This window comes from Oculina patagonica, chromosome 8, assembly GCF_052425735.1.
Source record: "Oculina patagonica isolate OP01 chromosome 8, crgOcupat, whole genome shotgun sequence".
Taxonomy (NCBI): Eukaryota; Metazoa; Cnidaria; class Anthozoa; order Scleractinia; family Oculinidae; genus Oculina; species Oculina patagonica.
Window position 1 is genome coordinate 12,357,738 of NC_135765.1, and position 12,269 is coordinate 12,370,006.

Below are 12,269 nucleotides of genomic sequence, written 5' to 3' on the forward strand. Positions count from 1 at the left end.
GTTTGAAATAAACGCCGGGGGCGTTTAAACGAGAAAATACGGTGTAAATGAATTGAACAGCGGGAATTAAAGCATAAGCTACGCTTCTAGAGTGATTTCCATTTCATACGGAAAAGCGGTTGCACGTAGAACTTGGATAGGCTGAGGCTTCCAGTATTTTTCATCTAGAATGTATCGAGTATCATTTCTTTGCAATTCAAATGGGAGATATTGGCTTTAGTCTGGCTTGGCAGTGGGGATAGATTTACATTTTGCAAGCGGAAATTTGGTAGCTTGTTTATGAGTTTTCCGTCTCTTAAGTGCATTGAGGCAGTAGTAAACCTCAAACGTGAGACTAAAAACTGAAGAGAAACTATTTGTAACAGGGTATCACTGTACCGTCATTTCCTTGTCAGATTCTGTGCAAATTACGTTCTAAAATACCGGCGCTTAGGTTAAATTAAAAGCAGTTGCAAAGCGGTTGTTTCCCCAGAAAATTCTGATAAGTATTACACATTACCGCTAATAAAATTAAGAAGTGAAAACAAGATTTGATCAGAAACAATTAATCTTTATTTCTTTATAGGTTCACAAGGTTCACTCTTAGTATTCAGCACTCAGACTGACTATAATTTAAGATGCGCCTGGTTCAACAGCCAGAACATGATATGGTTACTAAATTGCAAACCTGAAAAAAATATAATATATATTTAATCATCTGGACATATTTTTAACTAATATGTAACACAGGAAGTTGAATTAATAAATGTGGCTCTTTTTTAAATCGGTTTGCTTGCCGCTTTTATAGTTTCATTAATCAAGACCATCGCTCTACCAAGAGCCTTGTCTGTGATAAGAGGTAGCTTAGAATCTGCCTATCACAGACGTCGACCTAAGCAAATGTTTAGAAGGCCAAATCAAGCACTTTTAATACTTTTTCGTTAATGTTTGCATTACGGTAGTATTTATTTGACGTGTGATGATAGAATTTTAAGCTTTTACATTTTTTAAACATCTTTCTCGCAAGCGGACAAACTTACTTTAGTGGAGATGGGTTTCAACTGTCACTAACCCATAAAATGACAGCATTTTCTTTCGCAGTCACTTTCACACTCTCTATAACACTTCTCACTACATGCTGGGTCCATCAGCAGGTCGGACCGGCTTTCATCTTCAACCTGGTCAGGCATTCTTTCATCGGTAAAAAGTCCAATTCCATTGTCAAGAGTCACCGCTACCAAAAACAAAGTTTTCAGCAAGTTAACACATTACATTCACCGCGAATATAACTCTTTTTTTCAAGAACCTAATTTAAATCTGCTCCAGTCGTTGAGAGGGAATTATTTCTTAGCAGTGTCTTAAGCTTTACGTTAACTGTAGCCCTTGTTGGATCAAGCAACTGAATCGTCAGTCCCCCTGAAAGTAGTATTTTTCCTTTTTTGGCTACCCTCCCCTCCCCATAATATTTTTCAGGATGCCCGCAACTTTTTTACACCTGGGTGAAGAGAGGTACTGTGAGAGAAACGAGACCGGCCAGAACGTAACACTAGTACTGCACACATAATTGTTGGTCTTTGCGCTTTTATTGTATACCATCGGCATGGAAATACAAAAGGTATTTGAGTTATGAAATGAGATAAATAACCCGGAATAAATAGATCCTACCTGTTCGGCGTGAACGGAAACGTGAACGTGAAAGTGATGTTGCAGACACAACGAGCATCGCCAGAACAACAACAAAAATTCCCTTCATGATGAAACGGTAAACAAAGTAGACTACAACAACTGCAACAGAAAGGTAAAAAGACAAAATGCAAATATAAATCAGTGGTGGATTACCATTTGAAGCACCTCACATATATTATTATTATTATTATTATTATTATTATTATTATTATTATTATTATTATTATTATTAAAAATCAGCAATGACTTAATTCAAGCAAAAAATGATTTTTTAGAAGTGGAACTTCAGTAACATATCCGTACGCGGAACATAATTTAAGTCTTCGAAAAGTTCGCCAAAACGTTTCTATTTAAAAATCAGCGAGAAAACATAGCGTAGAATCACTTTCCTTTCATGGTTTAATTTATTGCAAAAACAGTGATATTTCCAGTCATATACACCGTGCACTTATCTGCGTTTGTGTGCTTACAAATAAATATTCCACGCGCCAAAATATTTTTCACTTAATGGACAAATGACAATAACAAATGAACTGTGACTGAGTTTTTAATGCAGCTTAGCGCCAATGTACGACCTGGCAACCTTTTTCTGGACTGAAAGCAAATGGAAAAAGCCTAAATAGTCGATTTACTGACATTACTACATGTTTGTTATGAAATCAAATTGTCTACAGAAATTTTTAACATGCAGTTAAAATGTGCTGCAATGTATTTCCCGCGCGCTCGACTTTTGTGCTCGTCAGAGCGTTCCTTTGTTTGTAATAAAAGTTAAATAAGCATTTTTGTCTGAAATTTAATGCGTTTCGTTAGCTCAAGTCCCTTGAAAATAACGTTTCCTTGCGTTTAAAAATTAATTTTCATAATAAGCTGTGCTAAAGATAATATAATTCGCGCCAAAACGTCAACATTGTCACCGATGCACTGCGCTTTGTAAACCTTTTTAATAAATAAAGTGAATGAAAGTATGCTTACATGGCTGAGAAATTACAATAAGCAGATTGAAAAGGTTCGTTCAACTTAGGTTACGTTATGATAGTTCAATCTCTACTCATCAGCTTAAAAAGTTCCTACCTGCAAAAGCTCGAAGTCCTGACTCCTTTGTGGCAATCAGTCGAATGATAGATTATAAAAAGTTAAGTTTCTTCAGTTAACAACTAAAATGACTTCATCGGTAATCTGCCAACTTACTAAACGGCAATTTGATTGGTTGAACTCATTTTGTGTCATTGTCCAGATATATTCAAATCTCTCTTCCTTTATTCAAAGTTTTCAACATATTTACGTGCTCAGTTATGCACGGCATTTATGCATACATTTCAAATATATATGAGCTGGTTTCTATGTATTTCAGTTTGCGCAAAAATATTGCAAAAACTATCGAAAGATTTTTGTAGCACTGAAATACTTAATTGCAAAGCTTAACACAGTCCTTTTTCTAGATGTAATCATATAGGTTTACTCACTTAAATCCTCTAATTCGGAGCTAGCTAGTGCCTTGGAATTGCATTGTGCTATCAAGTTTTTTCTGACCTCCACGCGTGTGTCGAGGTCCAACGTGACAAATCAACTGTGACTGAAGCTAAATAGCTGAGAAACATTTATGTTTATTCTGTTTTCTTGACATGAACTTGTCAAATGTAGCTGAATTTTCTTCTGCAAATCGGAGTGATATATTTAGGCGCCTATATTTAGGCGTGGAATTTCATTAAAATTTCAAAATAATGTCGAATGCAAGTTCGAAAACAGTTCAACTTTTAGAAAAAAATAAATTAAAAGCTTTTTTGATACAAAAATCAGCGAAATAACCATAGCGTAGAAATGCGTTCCTTTTTTGGTTTATTTTTAAAACTGGGATATTTCCAATCCCATGCACCGTTCACTTTTATGCGTTTGTGTTCTTACTAATAATTATTCCACGCGCCAAAATATTTTTTACTGGACATACGACAATAAAACAAGTCAACTGTGCTGACTTAGTTTTTAATGTAGCTTAGCGCCAAAGTACGGCCAGGTAACCTTTTACTGGACTAAAAGCAAATGGTATCAAATACTTCCTTAGCAAGCTTAAATAGTTCATAAACATAACTATATGTTCGTTCTACTACCTTGAGATATCTTATCAAGTTGCCCACATAAGTTTTCAACATACAGTTAAAATGTGCTGCAATGTTTTTCCCGCGCGCTCGACAACTAAACTGACTCCATCGGTAATCCGCCAACTTACTAAAGGGCAATTTGATTGGTAGAACCCAATTATTACCATTGTCTCGATATACCAATTGTCTCTTTTTTGCTGTCAAGATTTTTATCGCCAATAAAACGCGGGAAAATAATTAAAGAGTTTTTTTTTCGCGCGAATTGAACGCATCTTGAAAAAAGTGTTGTCGCACAAATTATTAAATTTTGGTAGCCATCACATGTTAATGGCACTCACAGTACTGCAGACATAAACGTTTTGTTAAATTTTATATAAAAGTGTATCTCTATAAACGTCGTCAGTTCCACTAATCCCTTCTTTGTCCTTTTAATTTTCTGATAGTATAGGGCGGTAGATTATTTTTAGGCTTTGTTCTTTTTCCGCGCGCATTGACGCATCTTGAGGGAAGAATCTCGTGTAGCCATGTAATCTAGTCTTTCTTCTTTATTCAACTAAAGAAAACAATCCGTCGCAGAGGTCGAGGCGAGAGAGAGAAGAAAACGAATAGAAAAGAGAAAACCTTTGGAACCAGGTAGTGGCTTTGAGCTTACTATGAATAAGTTATGAAAACTACTAAATAGATTATGCTTAACTGCGTCACGCAAATTAAATTGAAACAAGAGTGGTACTTAATCATAGTTTACTGTAGGAGTGGAATTTCAGTTACGTCGAGTCATTTCAAGTCTCGTAAAACTCGCTTAAACGCTTTCTTTTATTAAAATCAGCGAAATCACCGTGTAATTTTTTCGTTTTTGTCTTTACTTTTTACACGCGCCAAACTATTTCAAGCTGGAAAAATGACAATAACAATTCAACTGTGACTGAATTTCTCCGGCGCTTAAGGACGGCGGCAACCATCTCCGGGACTGTAAGCATACGGTAGGAAATACTTTATTAACAAACATAATCTTCATTCTGTTTTCTTGATGCAATCGTATGGATTTTATCACGGTAATCAATCAAAATCAAGTTGCTTGGAAACGTGCTTCGAAGCAGAGTCTTTGTCCTGCAGATTCAAGGCAAGGACACTGAGAGAGTGGCAAAGTTCACTTACCTTGGGACTATGCTCGATGAACAGCTTCACTGGAAAGAGCATATAGACACTACTTGTAACAAAGTTAATAAGCGTCTGGGACTTCTTGCACGGATACGATCTTGCCTCACTCTTAAAGCAGCAAAGTGTCAACCTCGTTCCCAGCAATACCCTTATTGACCCAATCTTAAGTTATACTGACACTGCTTGGGGTGAACTGTCTGTTGGCATCCGCAAAAGTCTGCAGCGGTTGCAAAACTGTGCTGCCCGTATCATTCTTAAGCATGACTCTTCTAGAGATACTTTTAATGTTTTAGGGTGGGCTGACTTAGAAACAAACCGCAAAATACACAAATGTGTTTTAGTTTATAAATGTTTGCATAACTTAGTTCCTCAGTATTTAAGTAACTATTTCATTAGGAACTACAATGTACATGGTTACAACACTCGAAGGAAGGCTGACCTCCATCTACCCAAACCCAAGCTAAGCCTTGGAAAGCATACTTTTAGATTTTCTGGCACAGCCCTTTTTAATTTACCACCTTTTAAAATACAACAAGCTGTATCACTCTCCTCTTTTAAAAATCTTGTCAAAGCCCACTTTATTCACAGCACCTAATTTATTTATTTATTTATTTATTTATTTATTTTTGAGAAAGGGAAATTTGGTTTAGGATACAACTATTGTTTGCTTTTTCCAATGAATGATCTCTTTTTTTTACAAGGTATTGGCATGGGTTGATGTTGCAGTGCAAACGTGGACATATTTCTATCGAAGAACTGCGGACATTTTGCCCCGCCATTTGTAGCGGAACTCACATAATGAAGTATAAAGTGAATTGGCTAGAATTAAAGCAAAAGCCACGTTCCTAGAGTGACTTCAATTTTAGACGGAAAGGGCAGTTGTAGGTACTAGCTGTGCAGGCTGAGGCTTCCAGTATTTTTATCTGGATTGTATCAAGCATCATTTGCATAGTTTGCAATTCAAAAAGGAAATATTGGCTTTAGTCTGGCTTGGCAGTGGGGGTAGATTTACATTTTCAATCAGAAATTTGGTAGCTTTTGTATGAGTTTGCTCTCTCTAAGTGCATTAAGACGGCAGTAAGCCTCAAAAGTGAGACGGAAAATTGAAAAGAAAACTATTTGGAATAGGGCCGCATCACTGTACCGTCATTTATTTGACAGATTTGGTACACATTCATTGTACGATATGGCGGCGAAGAGGTTGTTTCCCCAGGATATTGTCCAATAAGTAGGGGAGGAGGGGGACCCCCTAATAAGTATTACCGACGCATTACTACTAAAGTAAGTGAATACAAGATTTGATCAGAAACCAGCTTTATTTGCAGGTTTACTTTTCACACACAACACACAGACTGACTAATTTAAGATGGCTTTTGCATGCGCTTGGTTCAACGGCCAGCACTTGATATGGTTACTGAATTGCAAACCTGGAAAAGAGATATACTTCATCAGCTAGACATTTTACAACTATAATCACACAAAAAGTTGAACTAATAAATGTGTCTTTTTTTGAAAAAAAAAATCGGTTTTCTTGCCGCTTTTATATTTATATTAAAAGAAGCCATGCTCTACCAAGAGCCTTGTCTGCGATAAAAAGTAGCTTACAATCGGTCAATCACAGACATCGACCCCGCACGGAGCTCAGAGGTGCAACATCGTCAGTAACTCGGCACAAAGTATTTTGAATGGTGAAGAACGCTAAAAGGTGTTATGAAGGTAAAAGGTGTGGACGGGGGGGTGGTCTTTTTCAACCAAGGGTAGAGTGGCTGTTTCGCAATCGCTCTTTAATCGGCTTAACATCGTTTCTGTTTAGAAAGCCAAAACAAGCACTTTTTTATGTTTGCATTACGGTAGTATTAATACTTGTCATCGTAGAAGTTCCTTCGAAACTTTTCCCTTTTTTAAATTTTCTTTCTCGCAAGCGGACAAACTTACATGAAGATGGGTTTCAAAAACAGCATCTTTCTCGGCAGTTACTGCTGCAAAAATTCATACACTGCATTTCACATGCTGGGTCCATCACCAGGTCAGACCAACTCTCATCTTTATCCAGGTCAGGCATTCCCTCGTCTTTATAAAGTCCATCGCGGAGATCCTTTCCATAGTCACGAGAAACCGCTACCAAATAAAAATTTTTCAGCAAGTTAGTACATTACATTCACAGCGGCTATAACTCTCTTTTCAATAACCTGTTTTAAATCTGCTCCAGTCGTAGAGAGCGCATTATTTCTTAGCAGTGTCTTGAGCTTTTAGTTAACTGTAGCCCTTGCGTTATCAAGCAACTGAATTGCCATGTCCCCCATATATATTTTTTCAGGATGCCCGAAGTCGTTTATACACTGTAAGAGAAACAGCTTTAAAAACCACAGTGACCGGCCAGAACCCAACAGTAGTACCGCACACATTATTTTTGGTCTTTGCGCTTTTTATTGTGTACCAGCGGCATGGAAATACAAAAGGTATTTGAGTTATGAAATGAGATAAATAACCCGGAATAAATAGATCCTACCTGTTCGGCGTGAACGGAAACGTGAACGTGAAAGTGATGTTGCAGACACAACGAGCATCGCCAGAACAACAACAAAAATTCCCTTCATGATGAAACGGTAAACAAAGTAGATGATCTACAACTACAGAAAGGTAAAAATACAAAATGCAAATATAAATTAGTGATGGGTTCACGAGTTTGAAGCACCTCACATATCTATGAATATTTGGTGCGAATTCCATTGTCCAGCAAACCAATAAAAAAAAGTCGAAGCACATACATGAAGTCGAAAAAGCGCGGGAAAACGTGTGCGAGCGAGCCACGATTTGTTTTGGTTTTACTTCTATTTGGTCGAAAAGTAGAACCAAAACAATTACAAATTACAAATTACAAAAAATGCGCTATGAGCTGAAAATGATAGTAAAACTACCGATTATATTAACGAAAAAAGGTGATTTTTTTTTTAATTGAAGAATATTGACCCGTCTGACATTCGATGGCCCGTGTTTTAGTTCGTCTGCAACGCAGGCTAACATTCGATCACCTTCGACAAAAACTAAAACCCTGAACTGTGTTTCCTGTTCGGGACATATTTCATATGTTCATTGTTAAATTAATAACCACAAAACTGCTGAGTTCCAGTGTTTAGTGAAACGAAGTGATTTTTTCAGGTCTATGTAATGAGCAACTTTATATTTGCTTGTGTGTTTACAATAACTTTATTTCATACGCGCGCGCCAAAATATTTACATTCTCATTGATGCATGTCATTTATGCATACATTTCAAATATACATGACCTGGTTTCAATGTATTTTAGCGCCAAAACATCACACAATCTGAAAGATTTTTGTAGCAAATACTTAATTGACAAGCACAAAAACCCTATGGTGTGTCTTGATGTAATCATATGGATTTGCTCACTTAAATCACCCAATTAAAAGCCCCTTGGAAATGTGCTGTCAAGTTTTTCCTGGCCTCCACACGTTTGGTCGGGGTCCGACGTGTCAATTCAACTGTGACTTTCATGGTGAATTGCCCCCCCCGGGGGGGGGGGCACTTGACCTAAGTTTAGGTATAGGGGTGCCGCTGGAGGTTTGAAACCCTGACCCTGTTTAGGACAATAAAAACTTAAAATGCCTACCCTGTGTAGGACAACACCCCCTATTCTAAGACCCTATTTAGGACAAAGTACAACATCAACAATCATTTACGCTTTATTGTGATTGCGTCCCATACGCGATGTTTGAAGCACTGAAATGCAAAAACACCTATCCCACCGAATAAAATAATGCTTTTTATTGAAGCGAAAGCGAAAACAATGTAAATACATGGACGACAGTCTTGCAGCCATACCCTGTCTAGGACAGCTTCAGGCCCTGTTTAGGACAGAGGAGCTTGAAACTATATACCCTGTTCAGGACCGGAGGAGTCAAAAACATACCCTATCCAGCGGCACGTCCCCGTATAGGCCATATAGGGGAGTGCCCCCCCCCCCCCCCGGGAAAATTGATTTATTAAGGCGTGGAATTTCAGTTGCATTCAGTCACGTCGAATATAATTCAAGTCTCCGAAAAATTCTCTAAAACCCTTTTCTATATAAAAATCAGCGAAATAACCATAGCGTAGAATCACGTTCCTTTCATGGTTTATTGCAAAAACAGTGATAATTCCAGTCCTGTGCACCGTGCACTTATCTGCGTTTGTGTGCTTACTAATAATTATTCCACGCGCCAAAATATTTTTCACTTACTGGACATACGACAATAAAACAAGTCAACTGTGACTGAGTTTTTAGTGTAGCTTATCGCCAAAGTACGACCAGGCAACCTATTTCTGGACTGAAATTATATGGTAGCAAATACTTCATTAACAAGCTCAAATAGTCGATAAACATCACTATATGTTTGTTCTGCCACCTTGATATATCTTATCAAGTTGACTACAGAAATTTTAACATGCAGTTTAAATGTGCCGCAATGTTTTTTCCCGCGCGCTCGACATTTCTGCGCATCAGTGCGTTCCTTTATTTGTAAAGAAATATATCAAATAAGCCTTTTGGTATTAAATTAAACGCGTTTATTTAGCTCGTGTCCCTCGAAAATAGCTTTTTCCATGCACGGCAATAAGCCGTGCTCAATATTATTCGCGCCAAAATGTCAATTTTTTTTAGTGAATGAAAATTTCACTAAGGGATGAAACTATGTAAAACTCAAGGATTTGCTTACATGGCTGAGAAATAACAATAAGCAGATAGAAAAGGTTTAACTTAGGTTACGATATGATAGTTCACTCTCTACTCGTCATCAATGTACCTACCTGCAGAAGCTCAGAAGTCCTGACTCGTTTGTGGCGATCAATCGAATGATAGTTTATGAAAAAGCTAAGTTTCTTTATTTACAACTAAAATGACTTAGTCAGTAATCCGCCTACTTACTGAACGGCAGTTTGATTGGTTGAACTCATTTTTGTCATTGTCCAGATATATTCAATTCTCTCTTGCATTCATTCAAAGTTTTCAAAAAAATTGCATGCTCAATTATGCAAGACATTTATGCATTACATTTCAATATATGGCCTGGTTTCAATGTATTTTGCGCCAAAATATTGCACAAATTACCTGAAAGATTTTTGAAGCAAATACTTAATTGCGAAACATAAATAGCTCAATCCTCTTTCTGTCTCTCATTTGGGTTTACTCACTTAAATCATCCAATTCAGAGCTAGCTAGTGCCTTGGAAATGTGCTATTAACTTTTTTCTGACCTCCATGCGTACGGTAGAGGTCCGACGTGGCAATTCAACTGTGACTGGAGCTAAATAGCTGAGAAACATTAGTGTATCTTTATTCTGTTTTCTTGACATAATTTTGTCAAATAGCTAAATTATCTCCTGCAAAATCGGATTTTAAAACAAGAGTGATATACTTTATTATTATTTAGGTGTGGAATTTCAGTAATATTTCAAAACAACGTCGAATACAAGTTCGAATACAGTTCAAGTTTTAGAAAAATTCGCTTAAACGCTCTCTTATATGAAAATCAGCGAATTAACCATCGCGTAGAATCACGTTCCTTTCATGGTTTATTGCAAAAACAGATATATTTACAGTCCTGTGCACCGTGTACTTATCTGTGTTTGTGTGCTTACTAATAATTATTCTACGCGCCAAAACTGAACATTCGGCAATTACAATTCAACAATAACTGAGTTTTAATGTTCCTCGCGCCAAAGTATTCTGGACTGATAGCATATGAAAAGAACATAAACAGTCGATAAACATCACTATATATTTGTTCTAAGATCTTGAAATTTATTATCAAGTTGCCAACAAAAAATTTCAACATGCATTGCAGTTAAATTGTGCTGCAATGTTTATCCCGCACGCTCGACATTTGTCCGTGTTAGTATGTTTCTTTACTTGTAAAGAAATATACACCTAATTGCAAAAACGTTGTCATAGAAAAAAGGAAAAAGAAAAAAGGTAAATAGGAATTAATTAGCGTAGTTTCATAACTGATAGCATTTACAGAAAACTCACGAGTTTTGATCGGCACACTTTTAGTCCACTTTTTTTATGCTGTAACAAGATAAATTGATTTATTCGTATTTGAGGCATTTTGAGGCCATTTGTACAAATAAATTTCATGGATGCGCTTAATTAATTCCTATTTGCCTTTTTCCTTTTTTCTATGACAACCTTATTGCAATTAGTTGTATATACAAAGTTACATTTTGGACTCAAATTTAGCGCGTTAGCTCGAGTCCCTCGAAAATAACGTTTCCCGTGCGTTTACAATTTATTTTAAATGAGCTGTGTTCAAGATATTTCGCGCCTAAATGTCAACTTTTGTCACCGATGCACTGCGCTTCGTAGACTTTTTTAATAAATAAAGTGAATGACAAATTCCATTGAGAAATGAAAGTAGAAATTAAGTATTTACTTACATAGCCGAGAAATAATAATAATCAGATAGAAAAGGACAAACCTAGGTTACGATATCATTATTCACTCTCTACTCATCGTGCTCAATATTATTCGCGCCAAAATGTCAATTTTTTTTAGTGAATGAAAATTTCACTAAGGGATGAAACTATGTAAAACTCAAGGATTTGCTTACATGGCTGAGAAATAACAATAAGCAGATAGAAAAGGTTTAACTTAGGTTACGATATGATAGTTCACTCTCTACTCGTCATCAATGTACCTATACCTGCAGAAGCTCAGACGTGCCTGTTTGTGTTGACGTGTTTGTGGCAATCAGTCGAATGATGGATTTTGAAAAGATTGTTTTCTTTATTTACAACTAAAATGACTTACTCAGTAATCCGCCGATTTACTGAGGGGCAATTTGATTGGTTGAACCTAGTTATTTCGTCTATTGTCTCGATATATCAATTGTCTCTTGTCTTCTGTCAAAATTTTTATTGTAAATAAACGCGGGAGAAGTATTTTTTTCGCGCACATTGAATAGATCTTACATGAAAAATGTCGCCGTATACCACTGCCCGGGTTCCACTCCTCCGTTCTTTTCAATTCAAATTTTATTAATAGTAAAGTGCATGAGAAAACCTCTGGTTCAGGTTAGTAGCTCTGTGCTAACAATGAATAGGTTATGAAAACTACTTAAATAAATTATGCTACCTTAACTCGACCATGCAAAATTGATTTAAAAAAAAGACTGGTACATACCTAGTTATAATTAAGGCGTGGAATTTCAATTCAAGTCTCGACAAATTCACTTTAACGAAAGCGGCAAAATAACCATAGCGTAGAATCAGGTTTTATCCATGTTTTTTTTGCAAAGTAGTGATATTTCCAATCCTATGCACCCTGCACTTTTCTGTGTTTTTGTATTTACTA

General features: G+C 36.6%; 1 long non-coding RNA gene across 1 annotated transcript; it reads right to left on the reverse strand.

Moving 5' to 3' along the window:
• Nucleotides 1–6,290: 6,290 nt before the first annotated feature.
• Nucleotides 6,291–9,758, reverse strand: LOC144662155 (uncharacterized). The gene is made up of 4 exons (XR_013572406.1): nt 9,722–9,758; nt 7,429–7,549; nt 6,855–7,037; nt 6,291–6,346 (listed from the first exon to the last, which is right to left on the reverse strand). It is a non-coding gene; the product is annotated as an uncharacterized LOC144662155 (long non-coding RNA).
• Between the last annotated feature and the right edge of the window lie 2,511 nt (nt 9,759–12,269).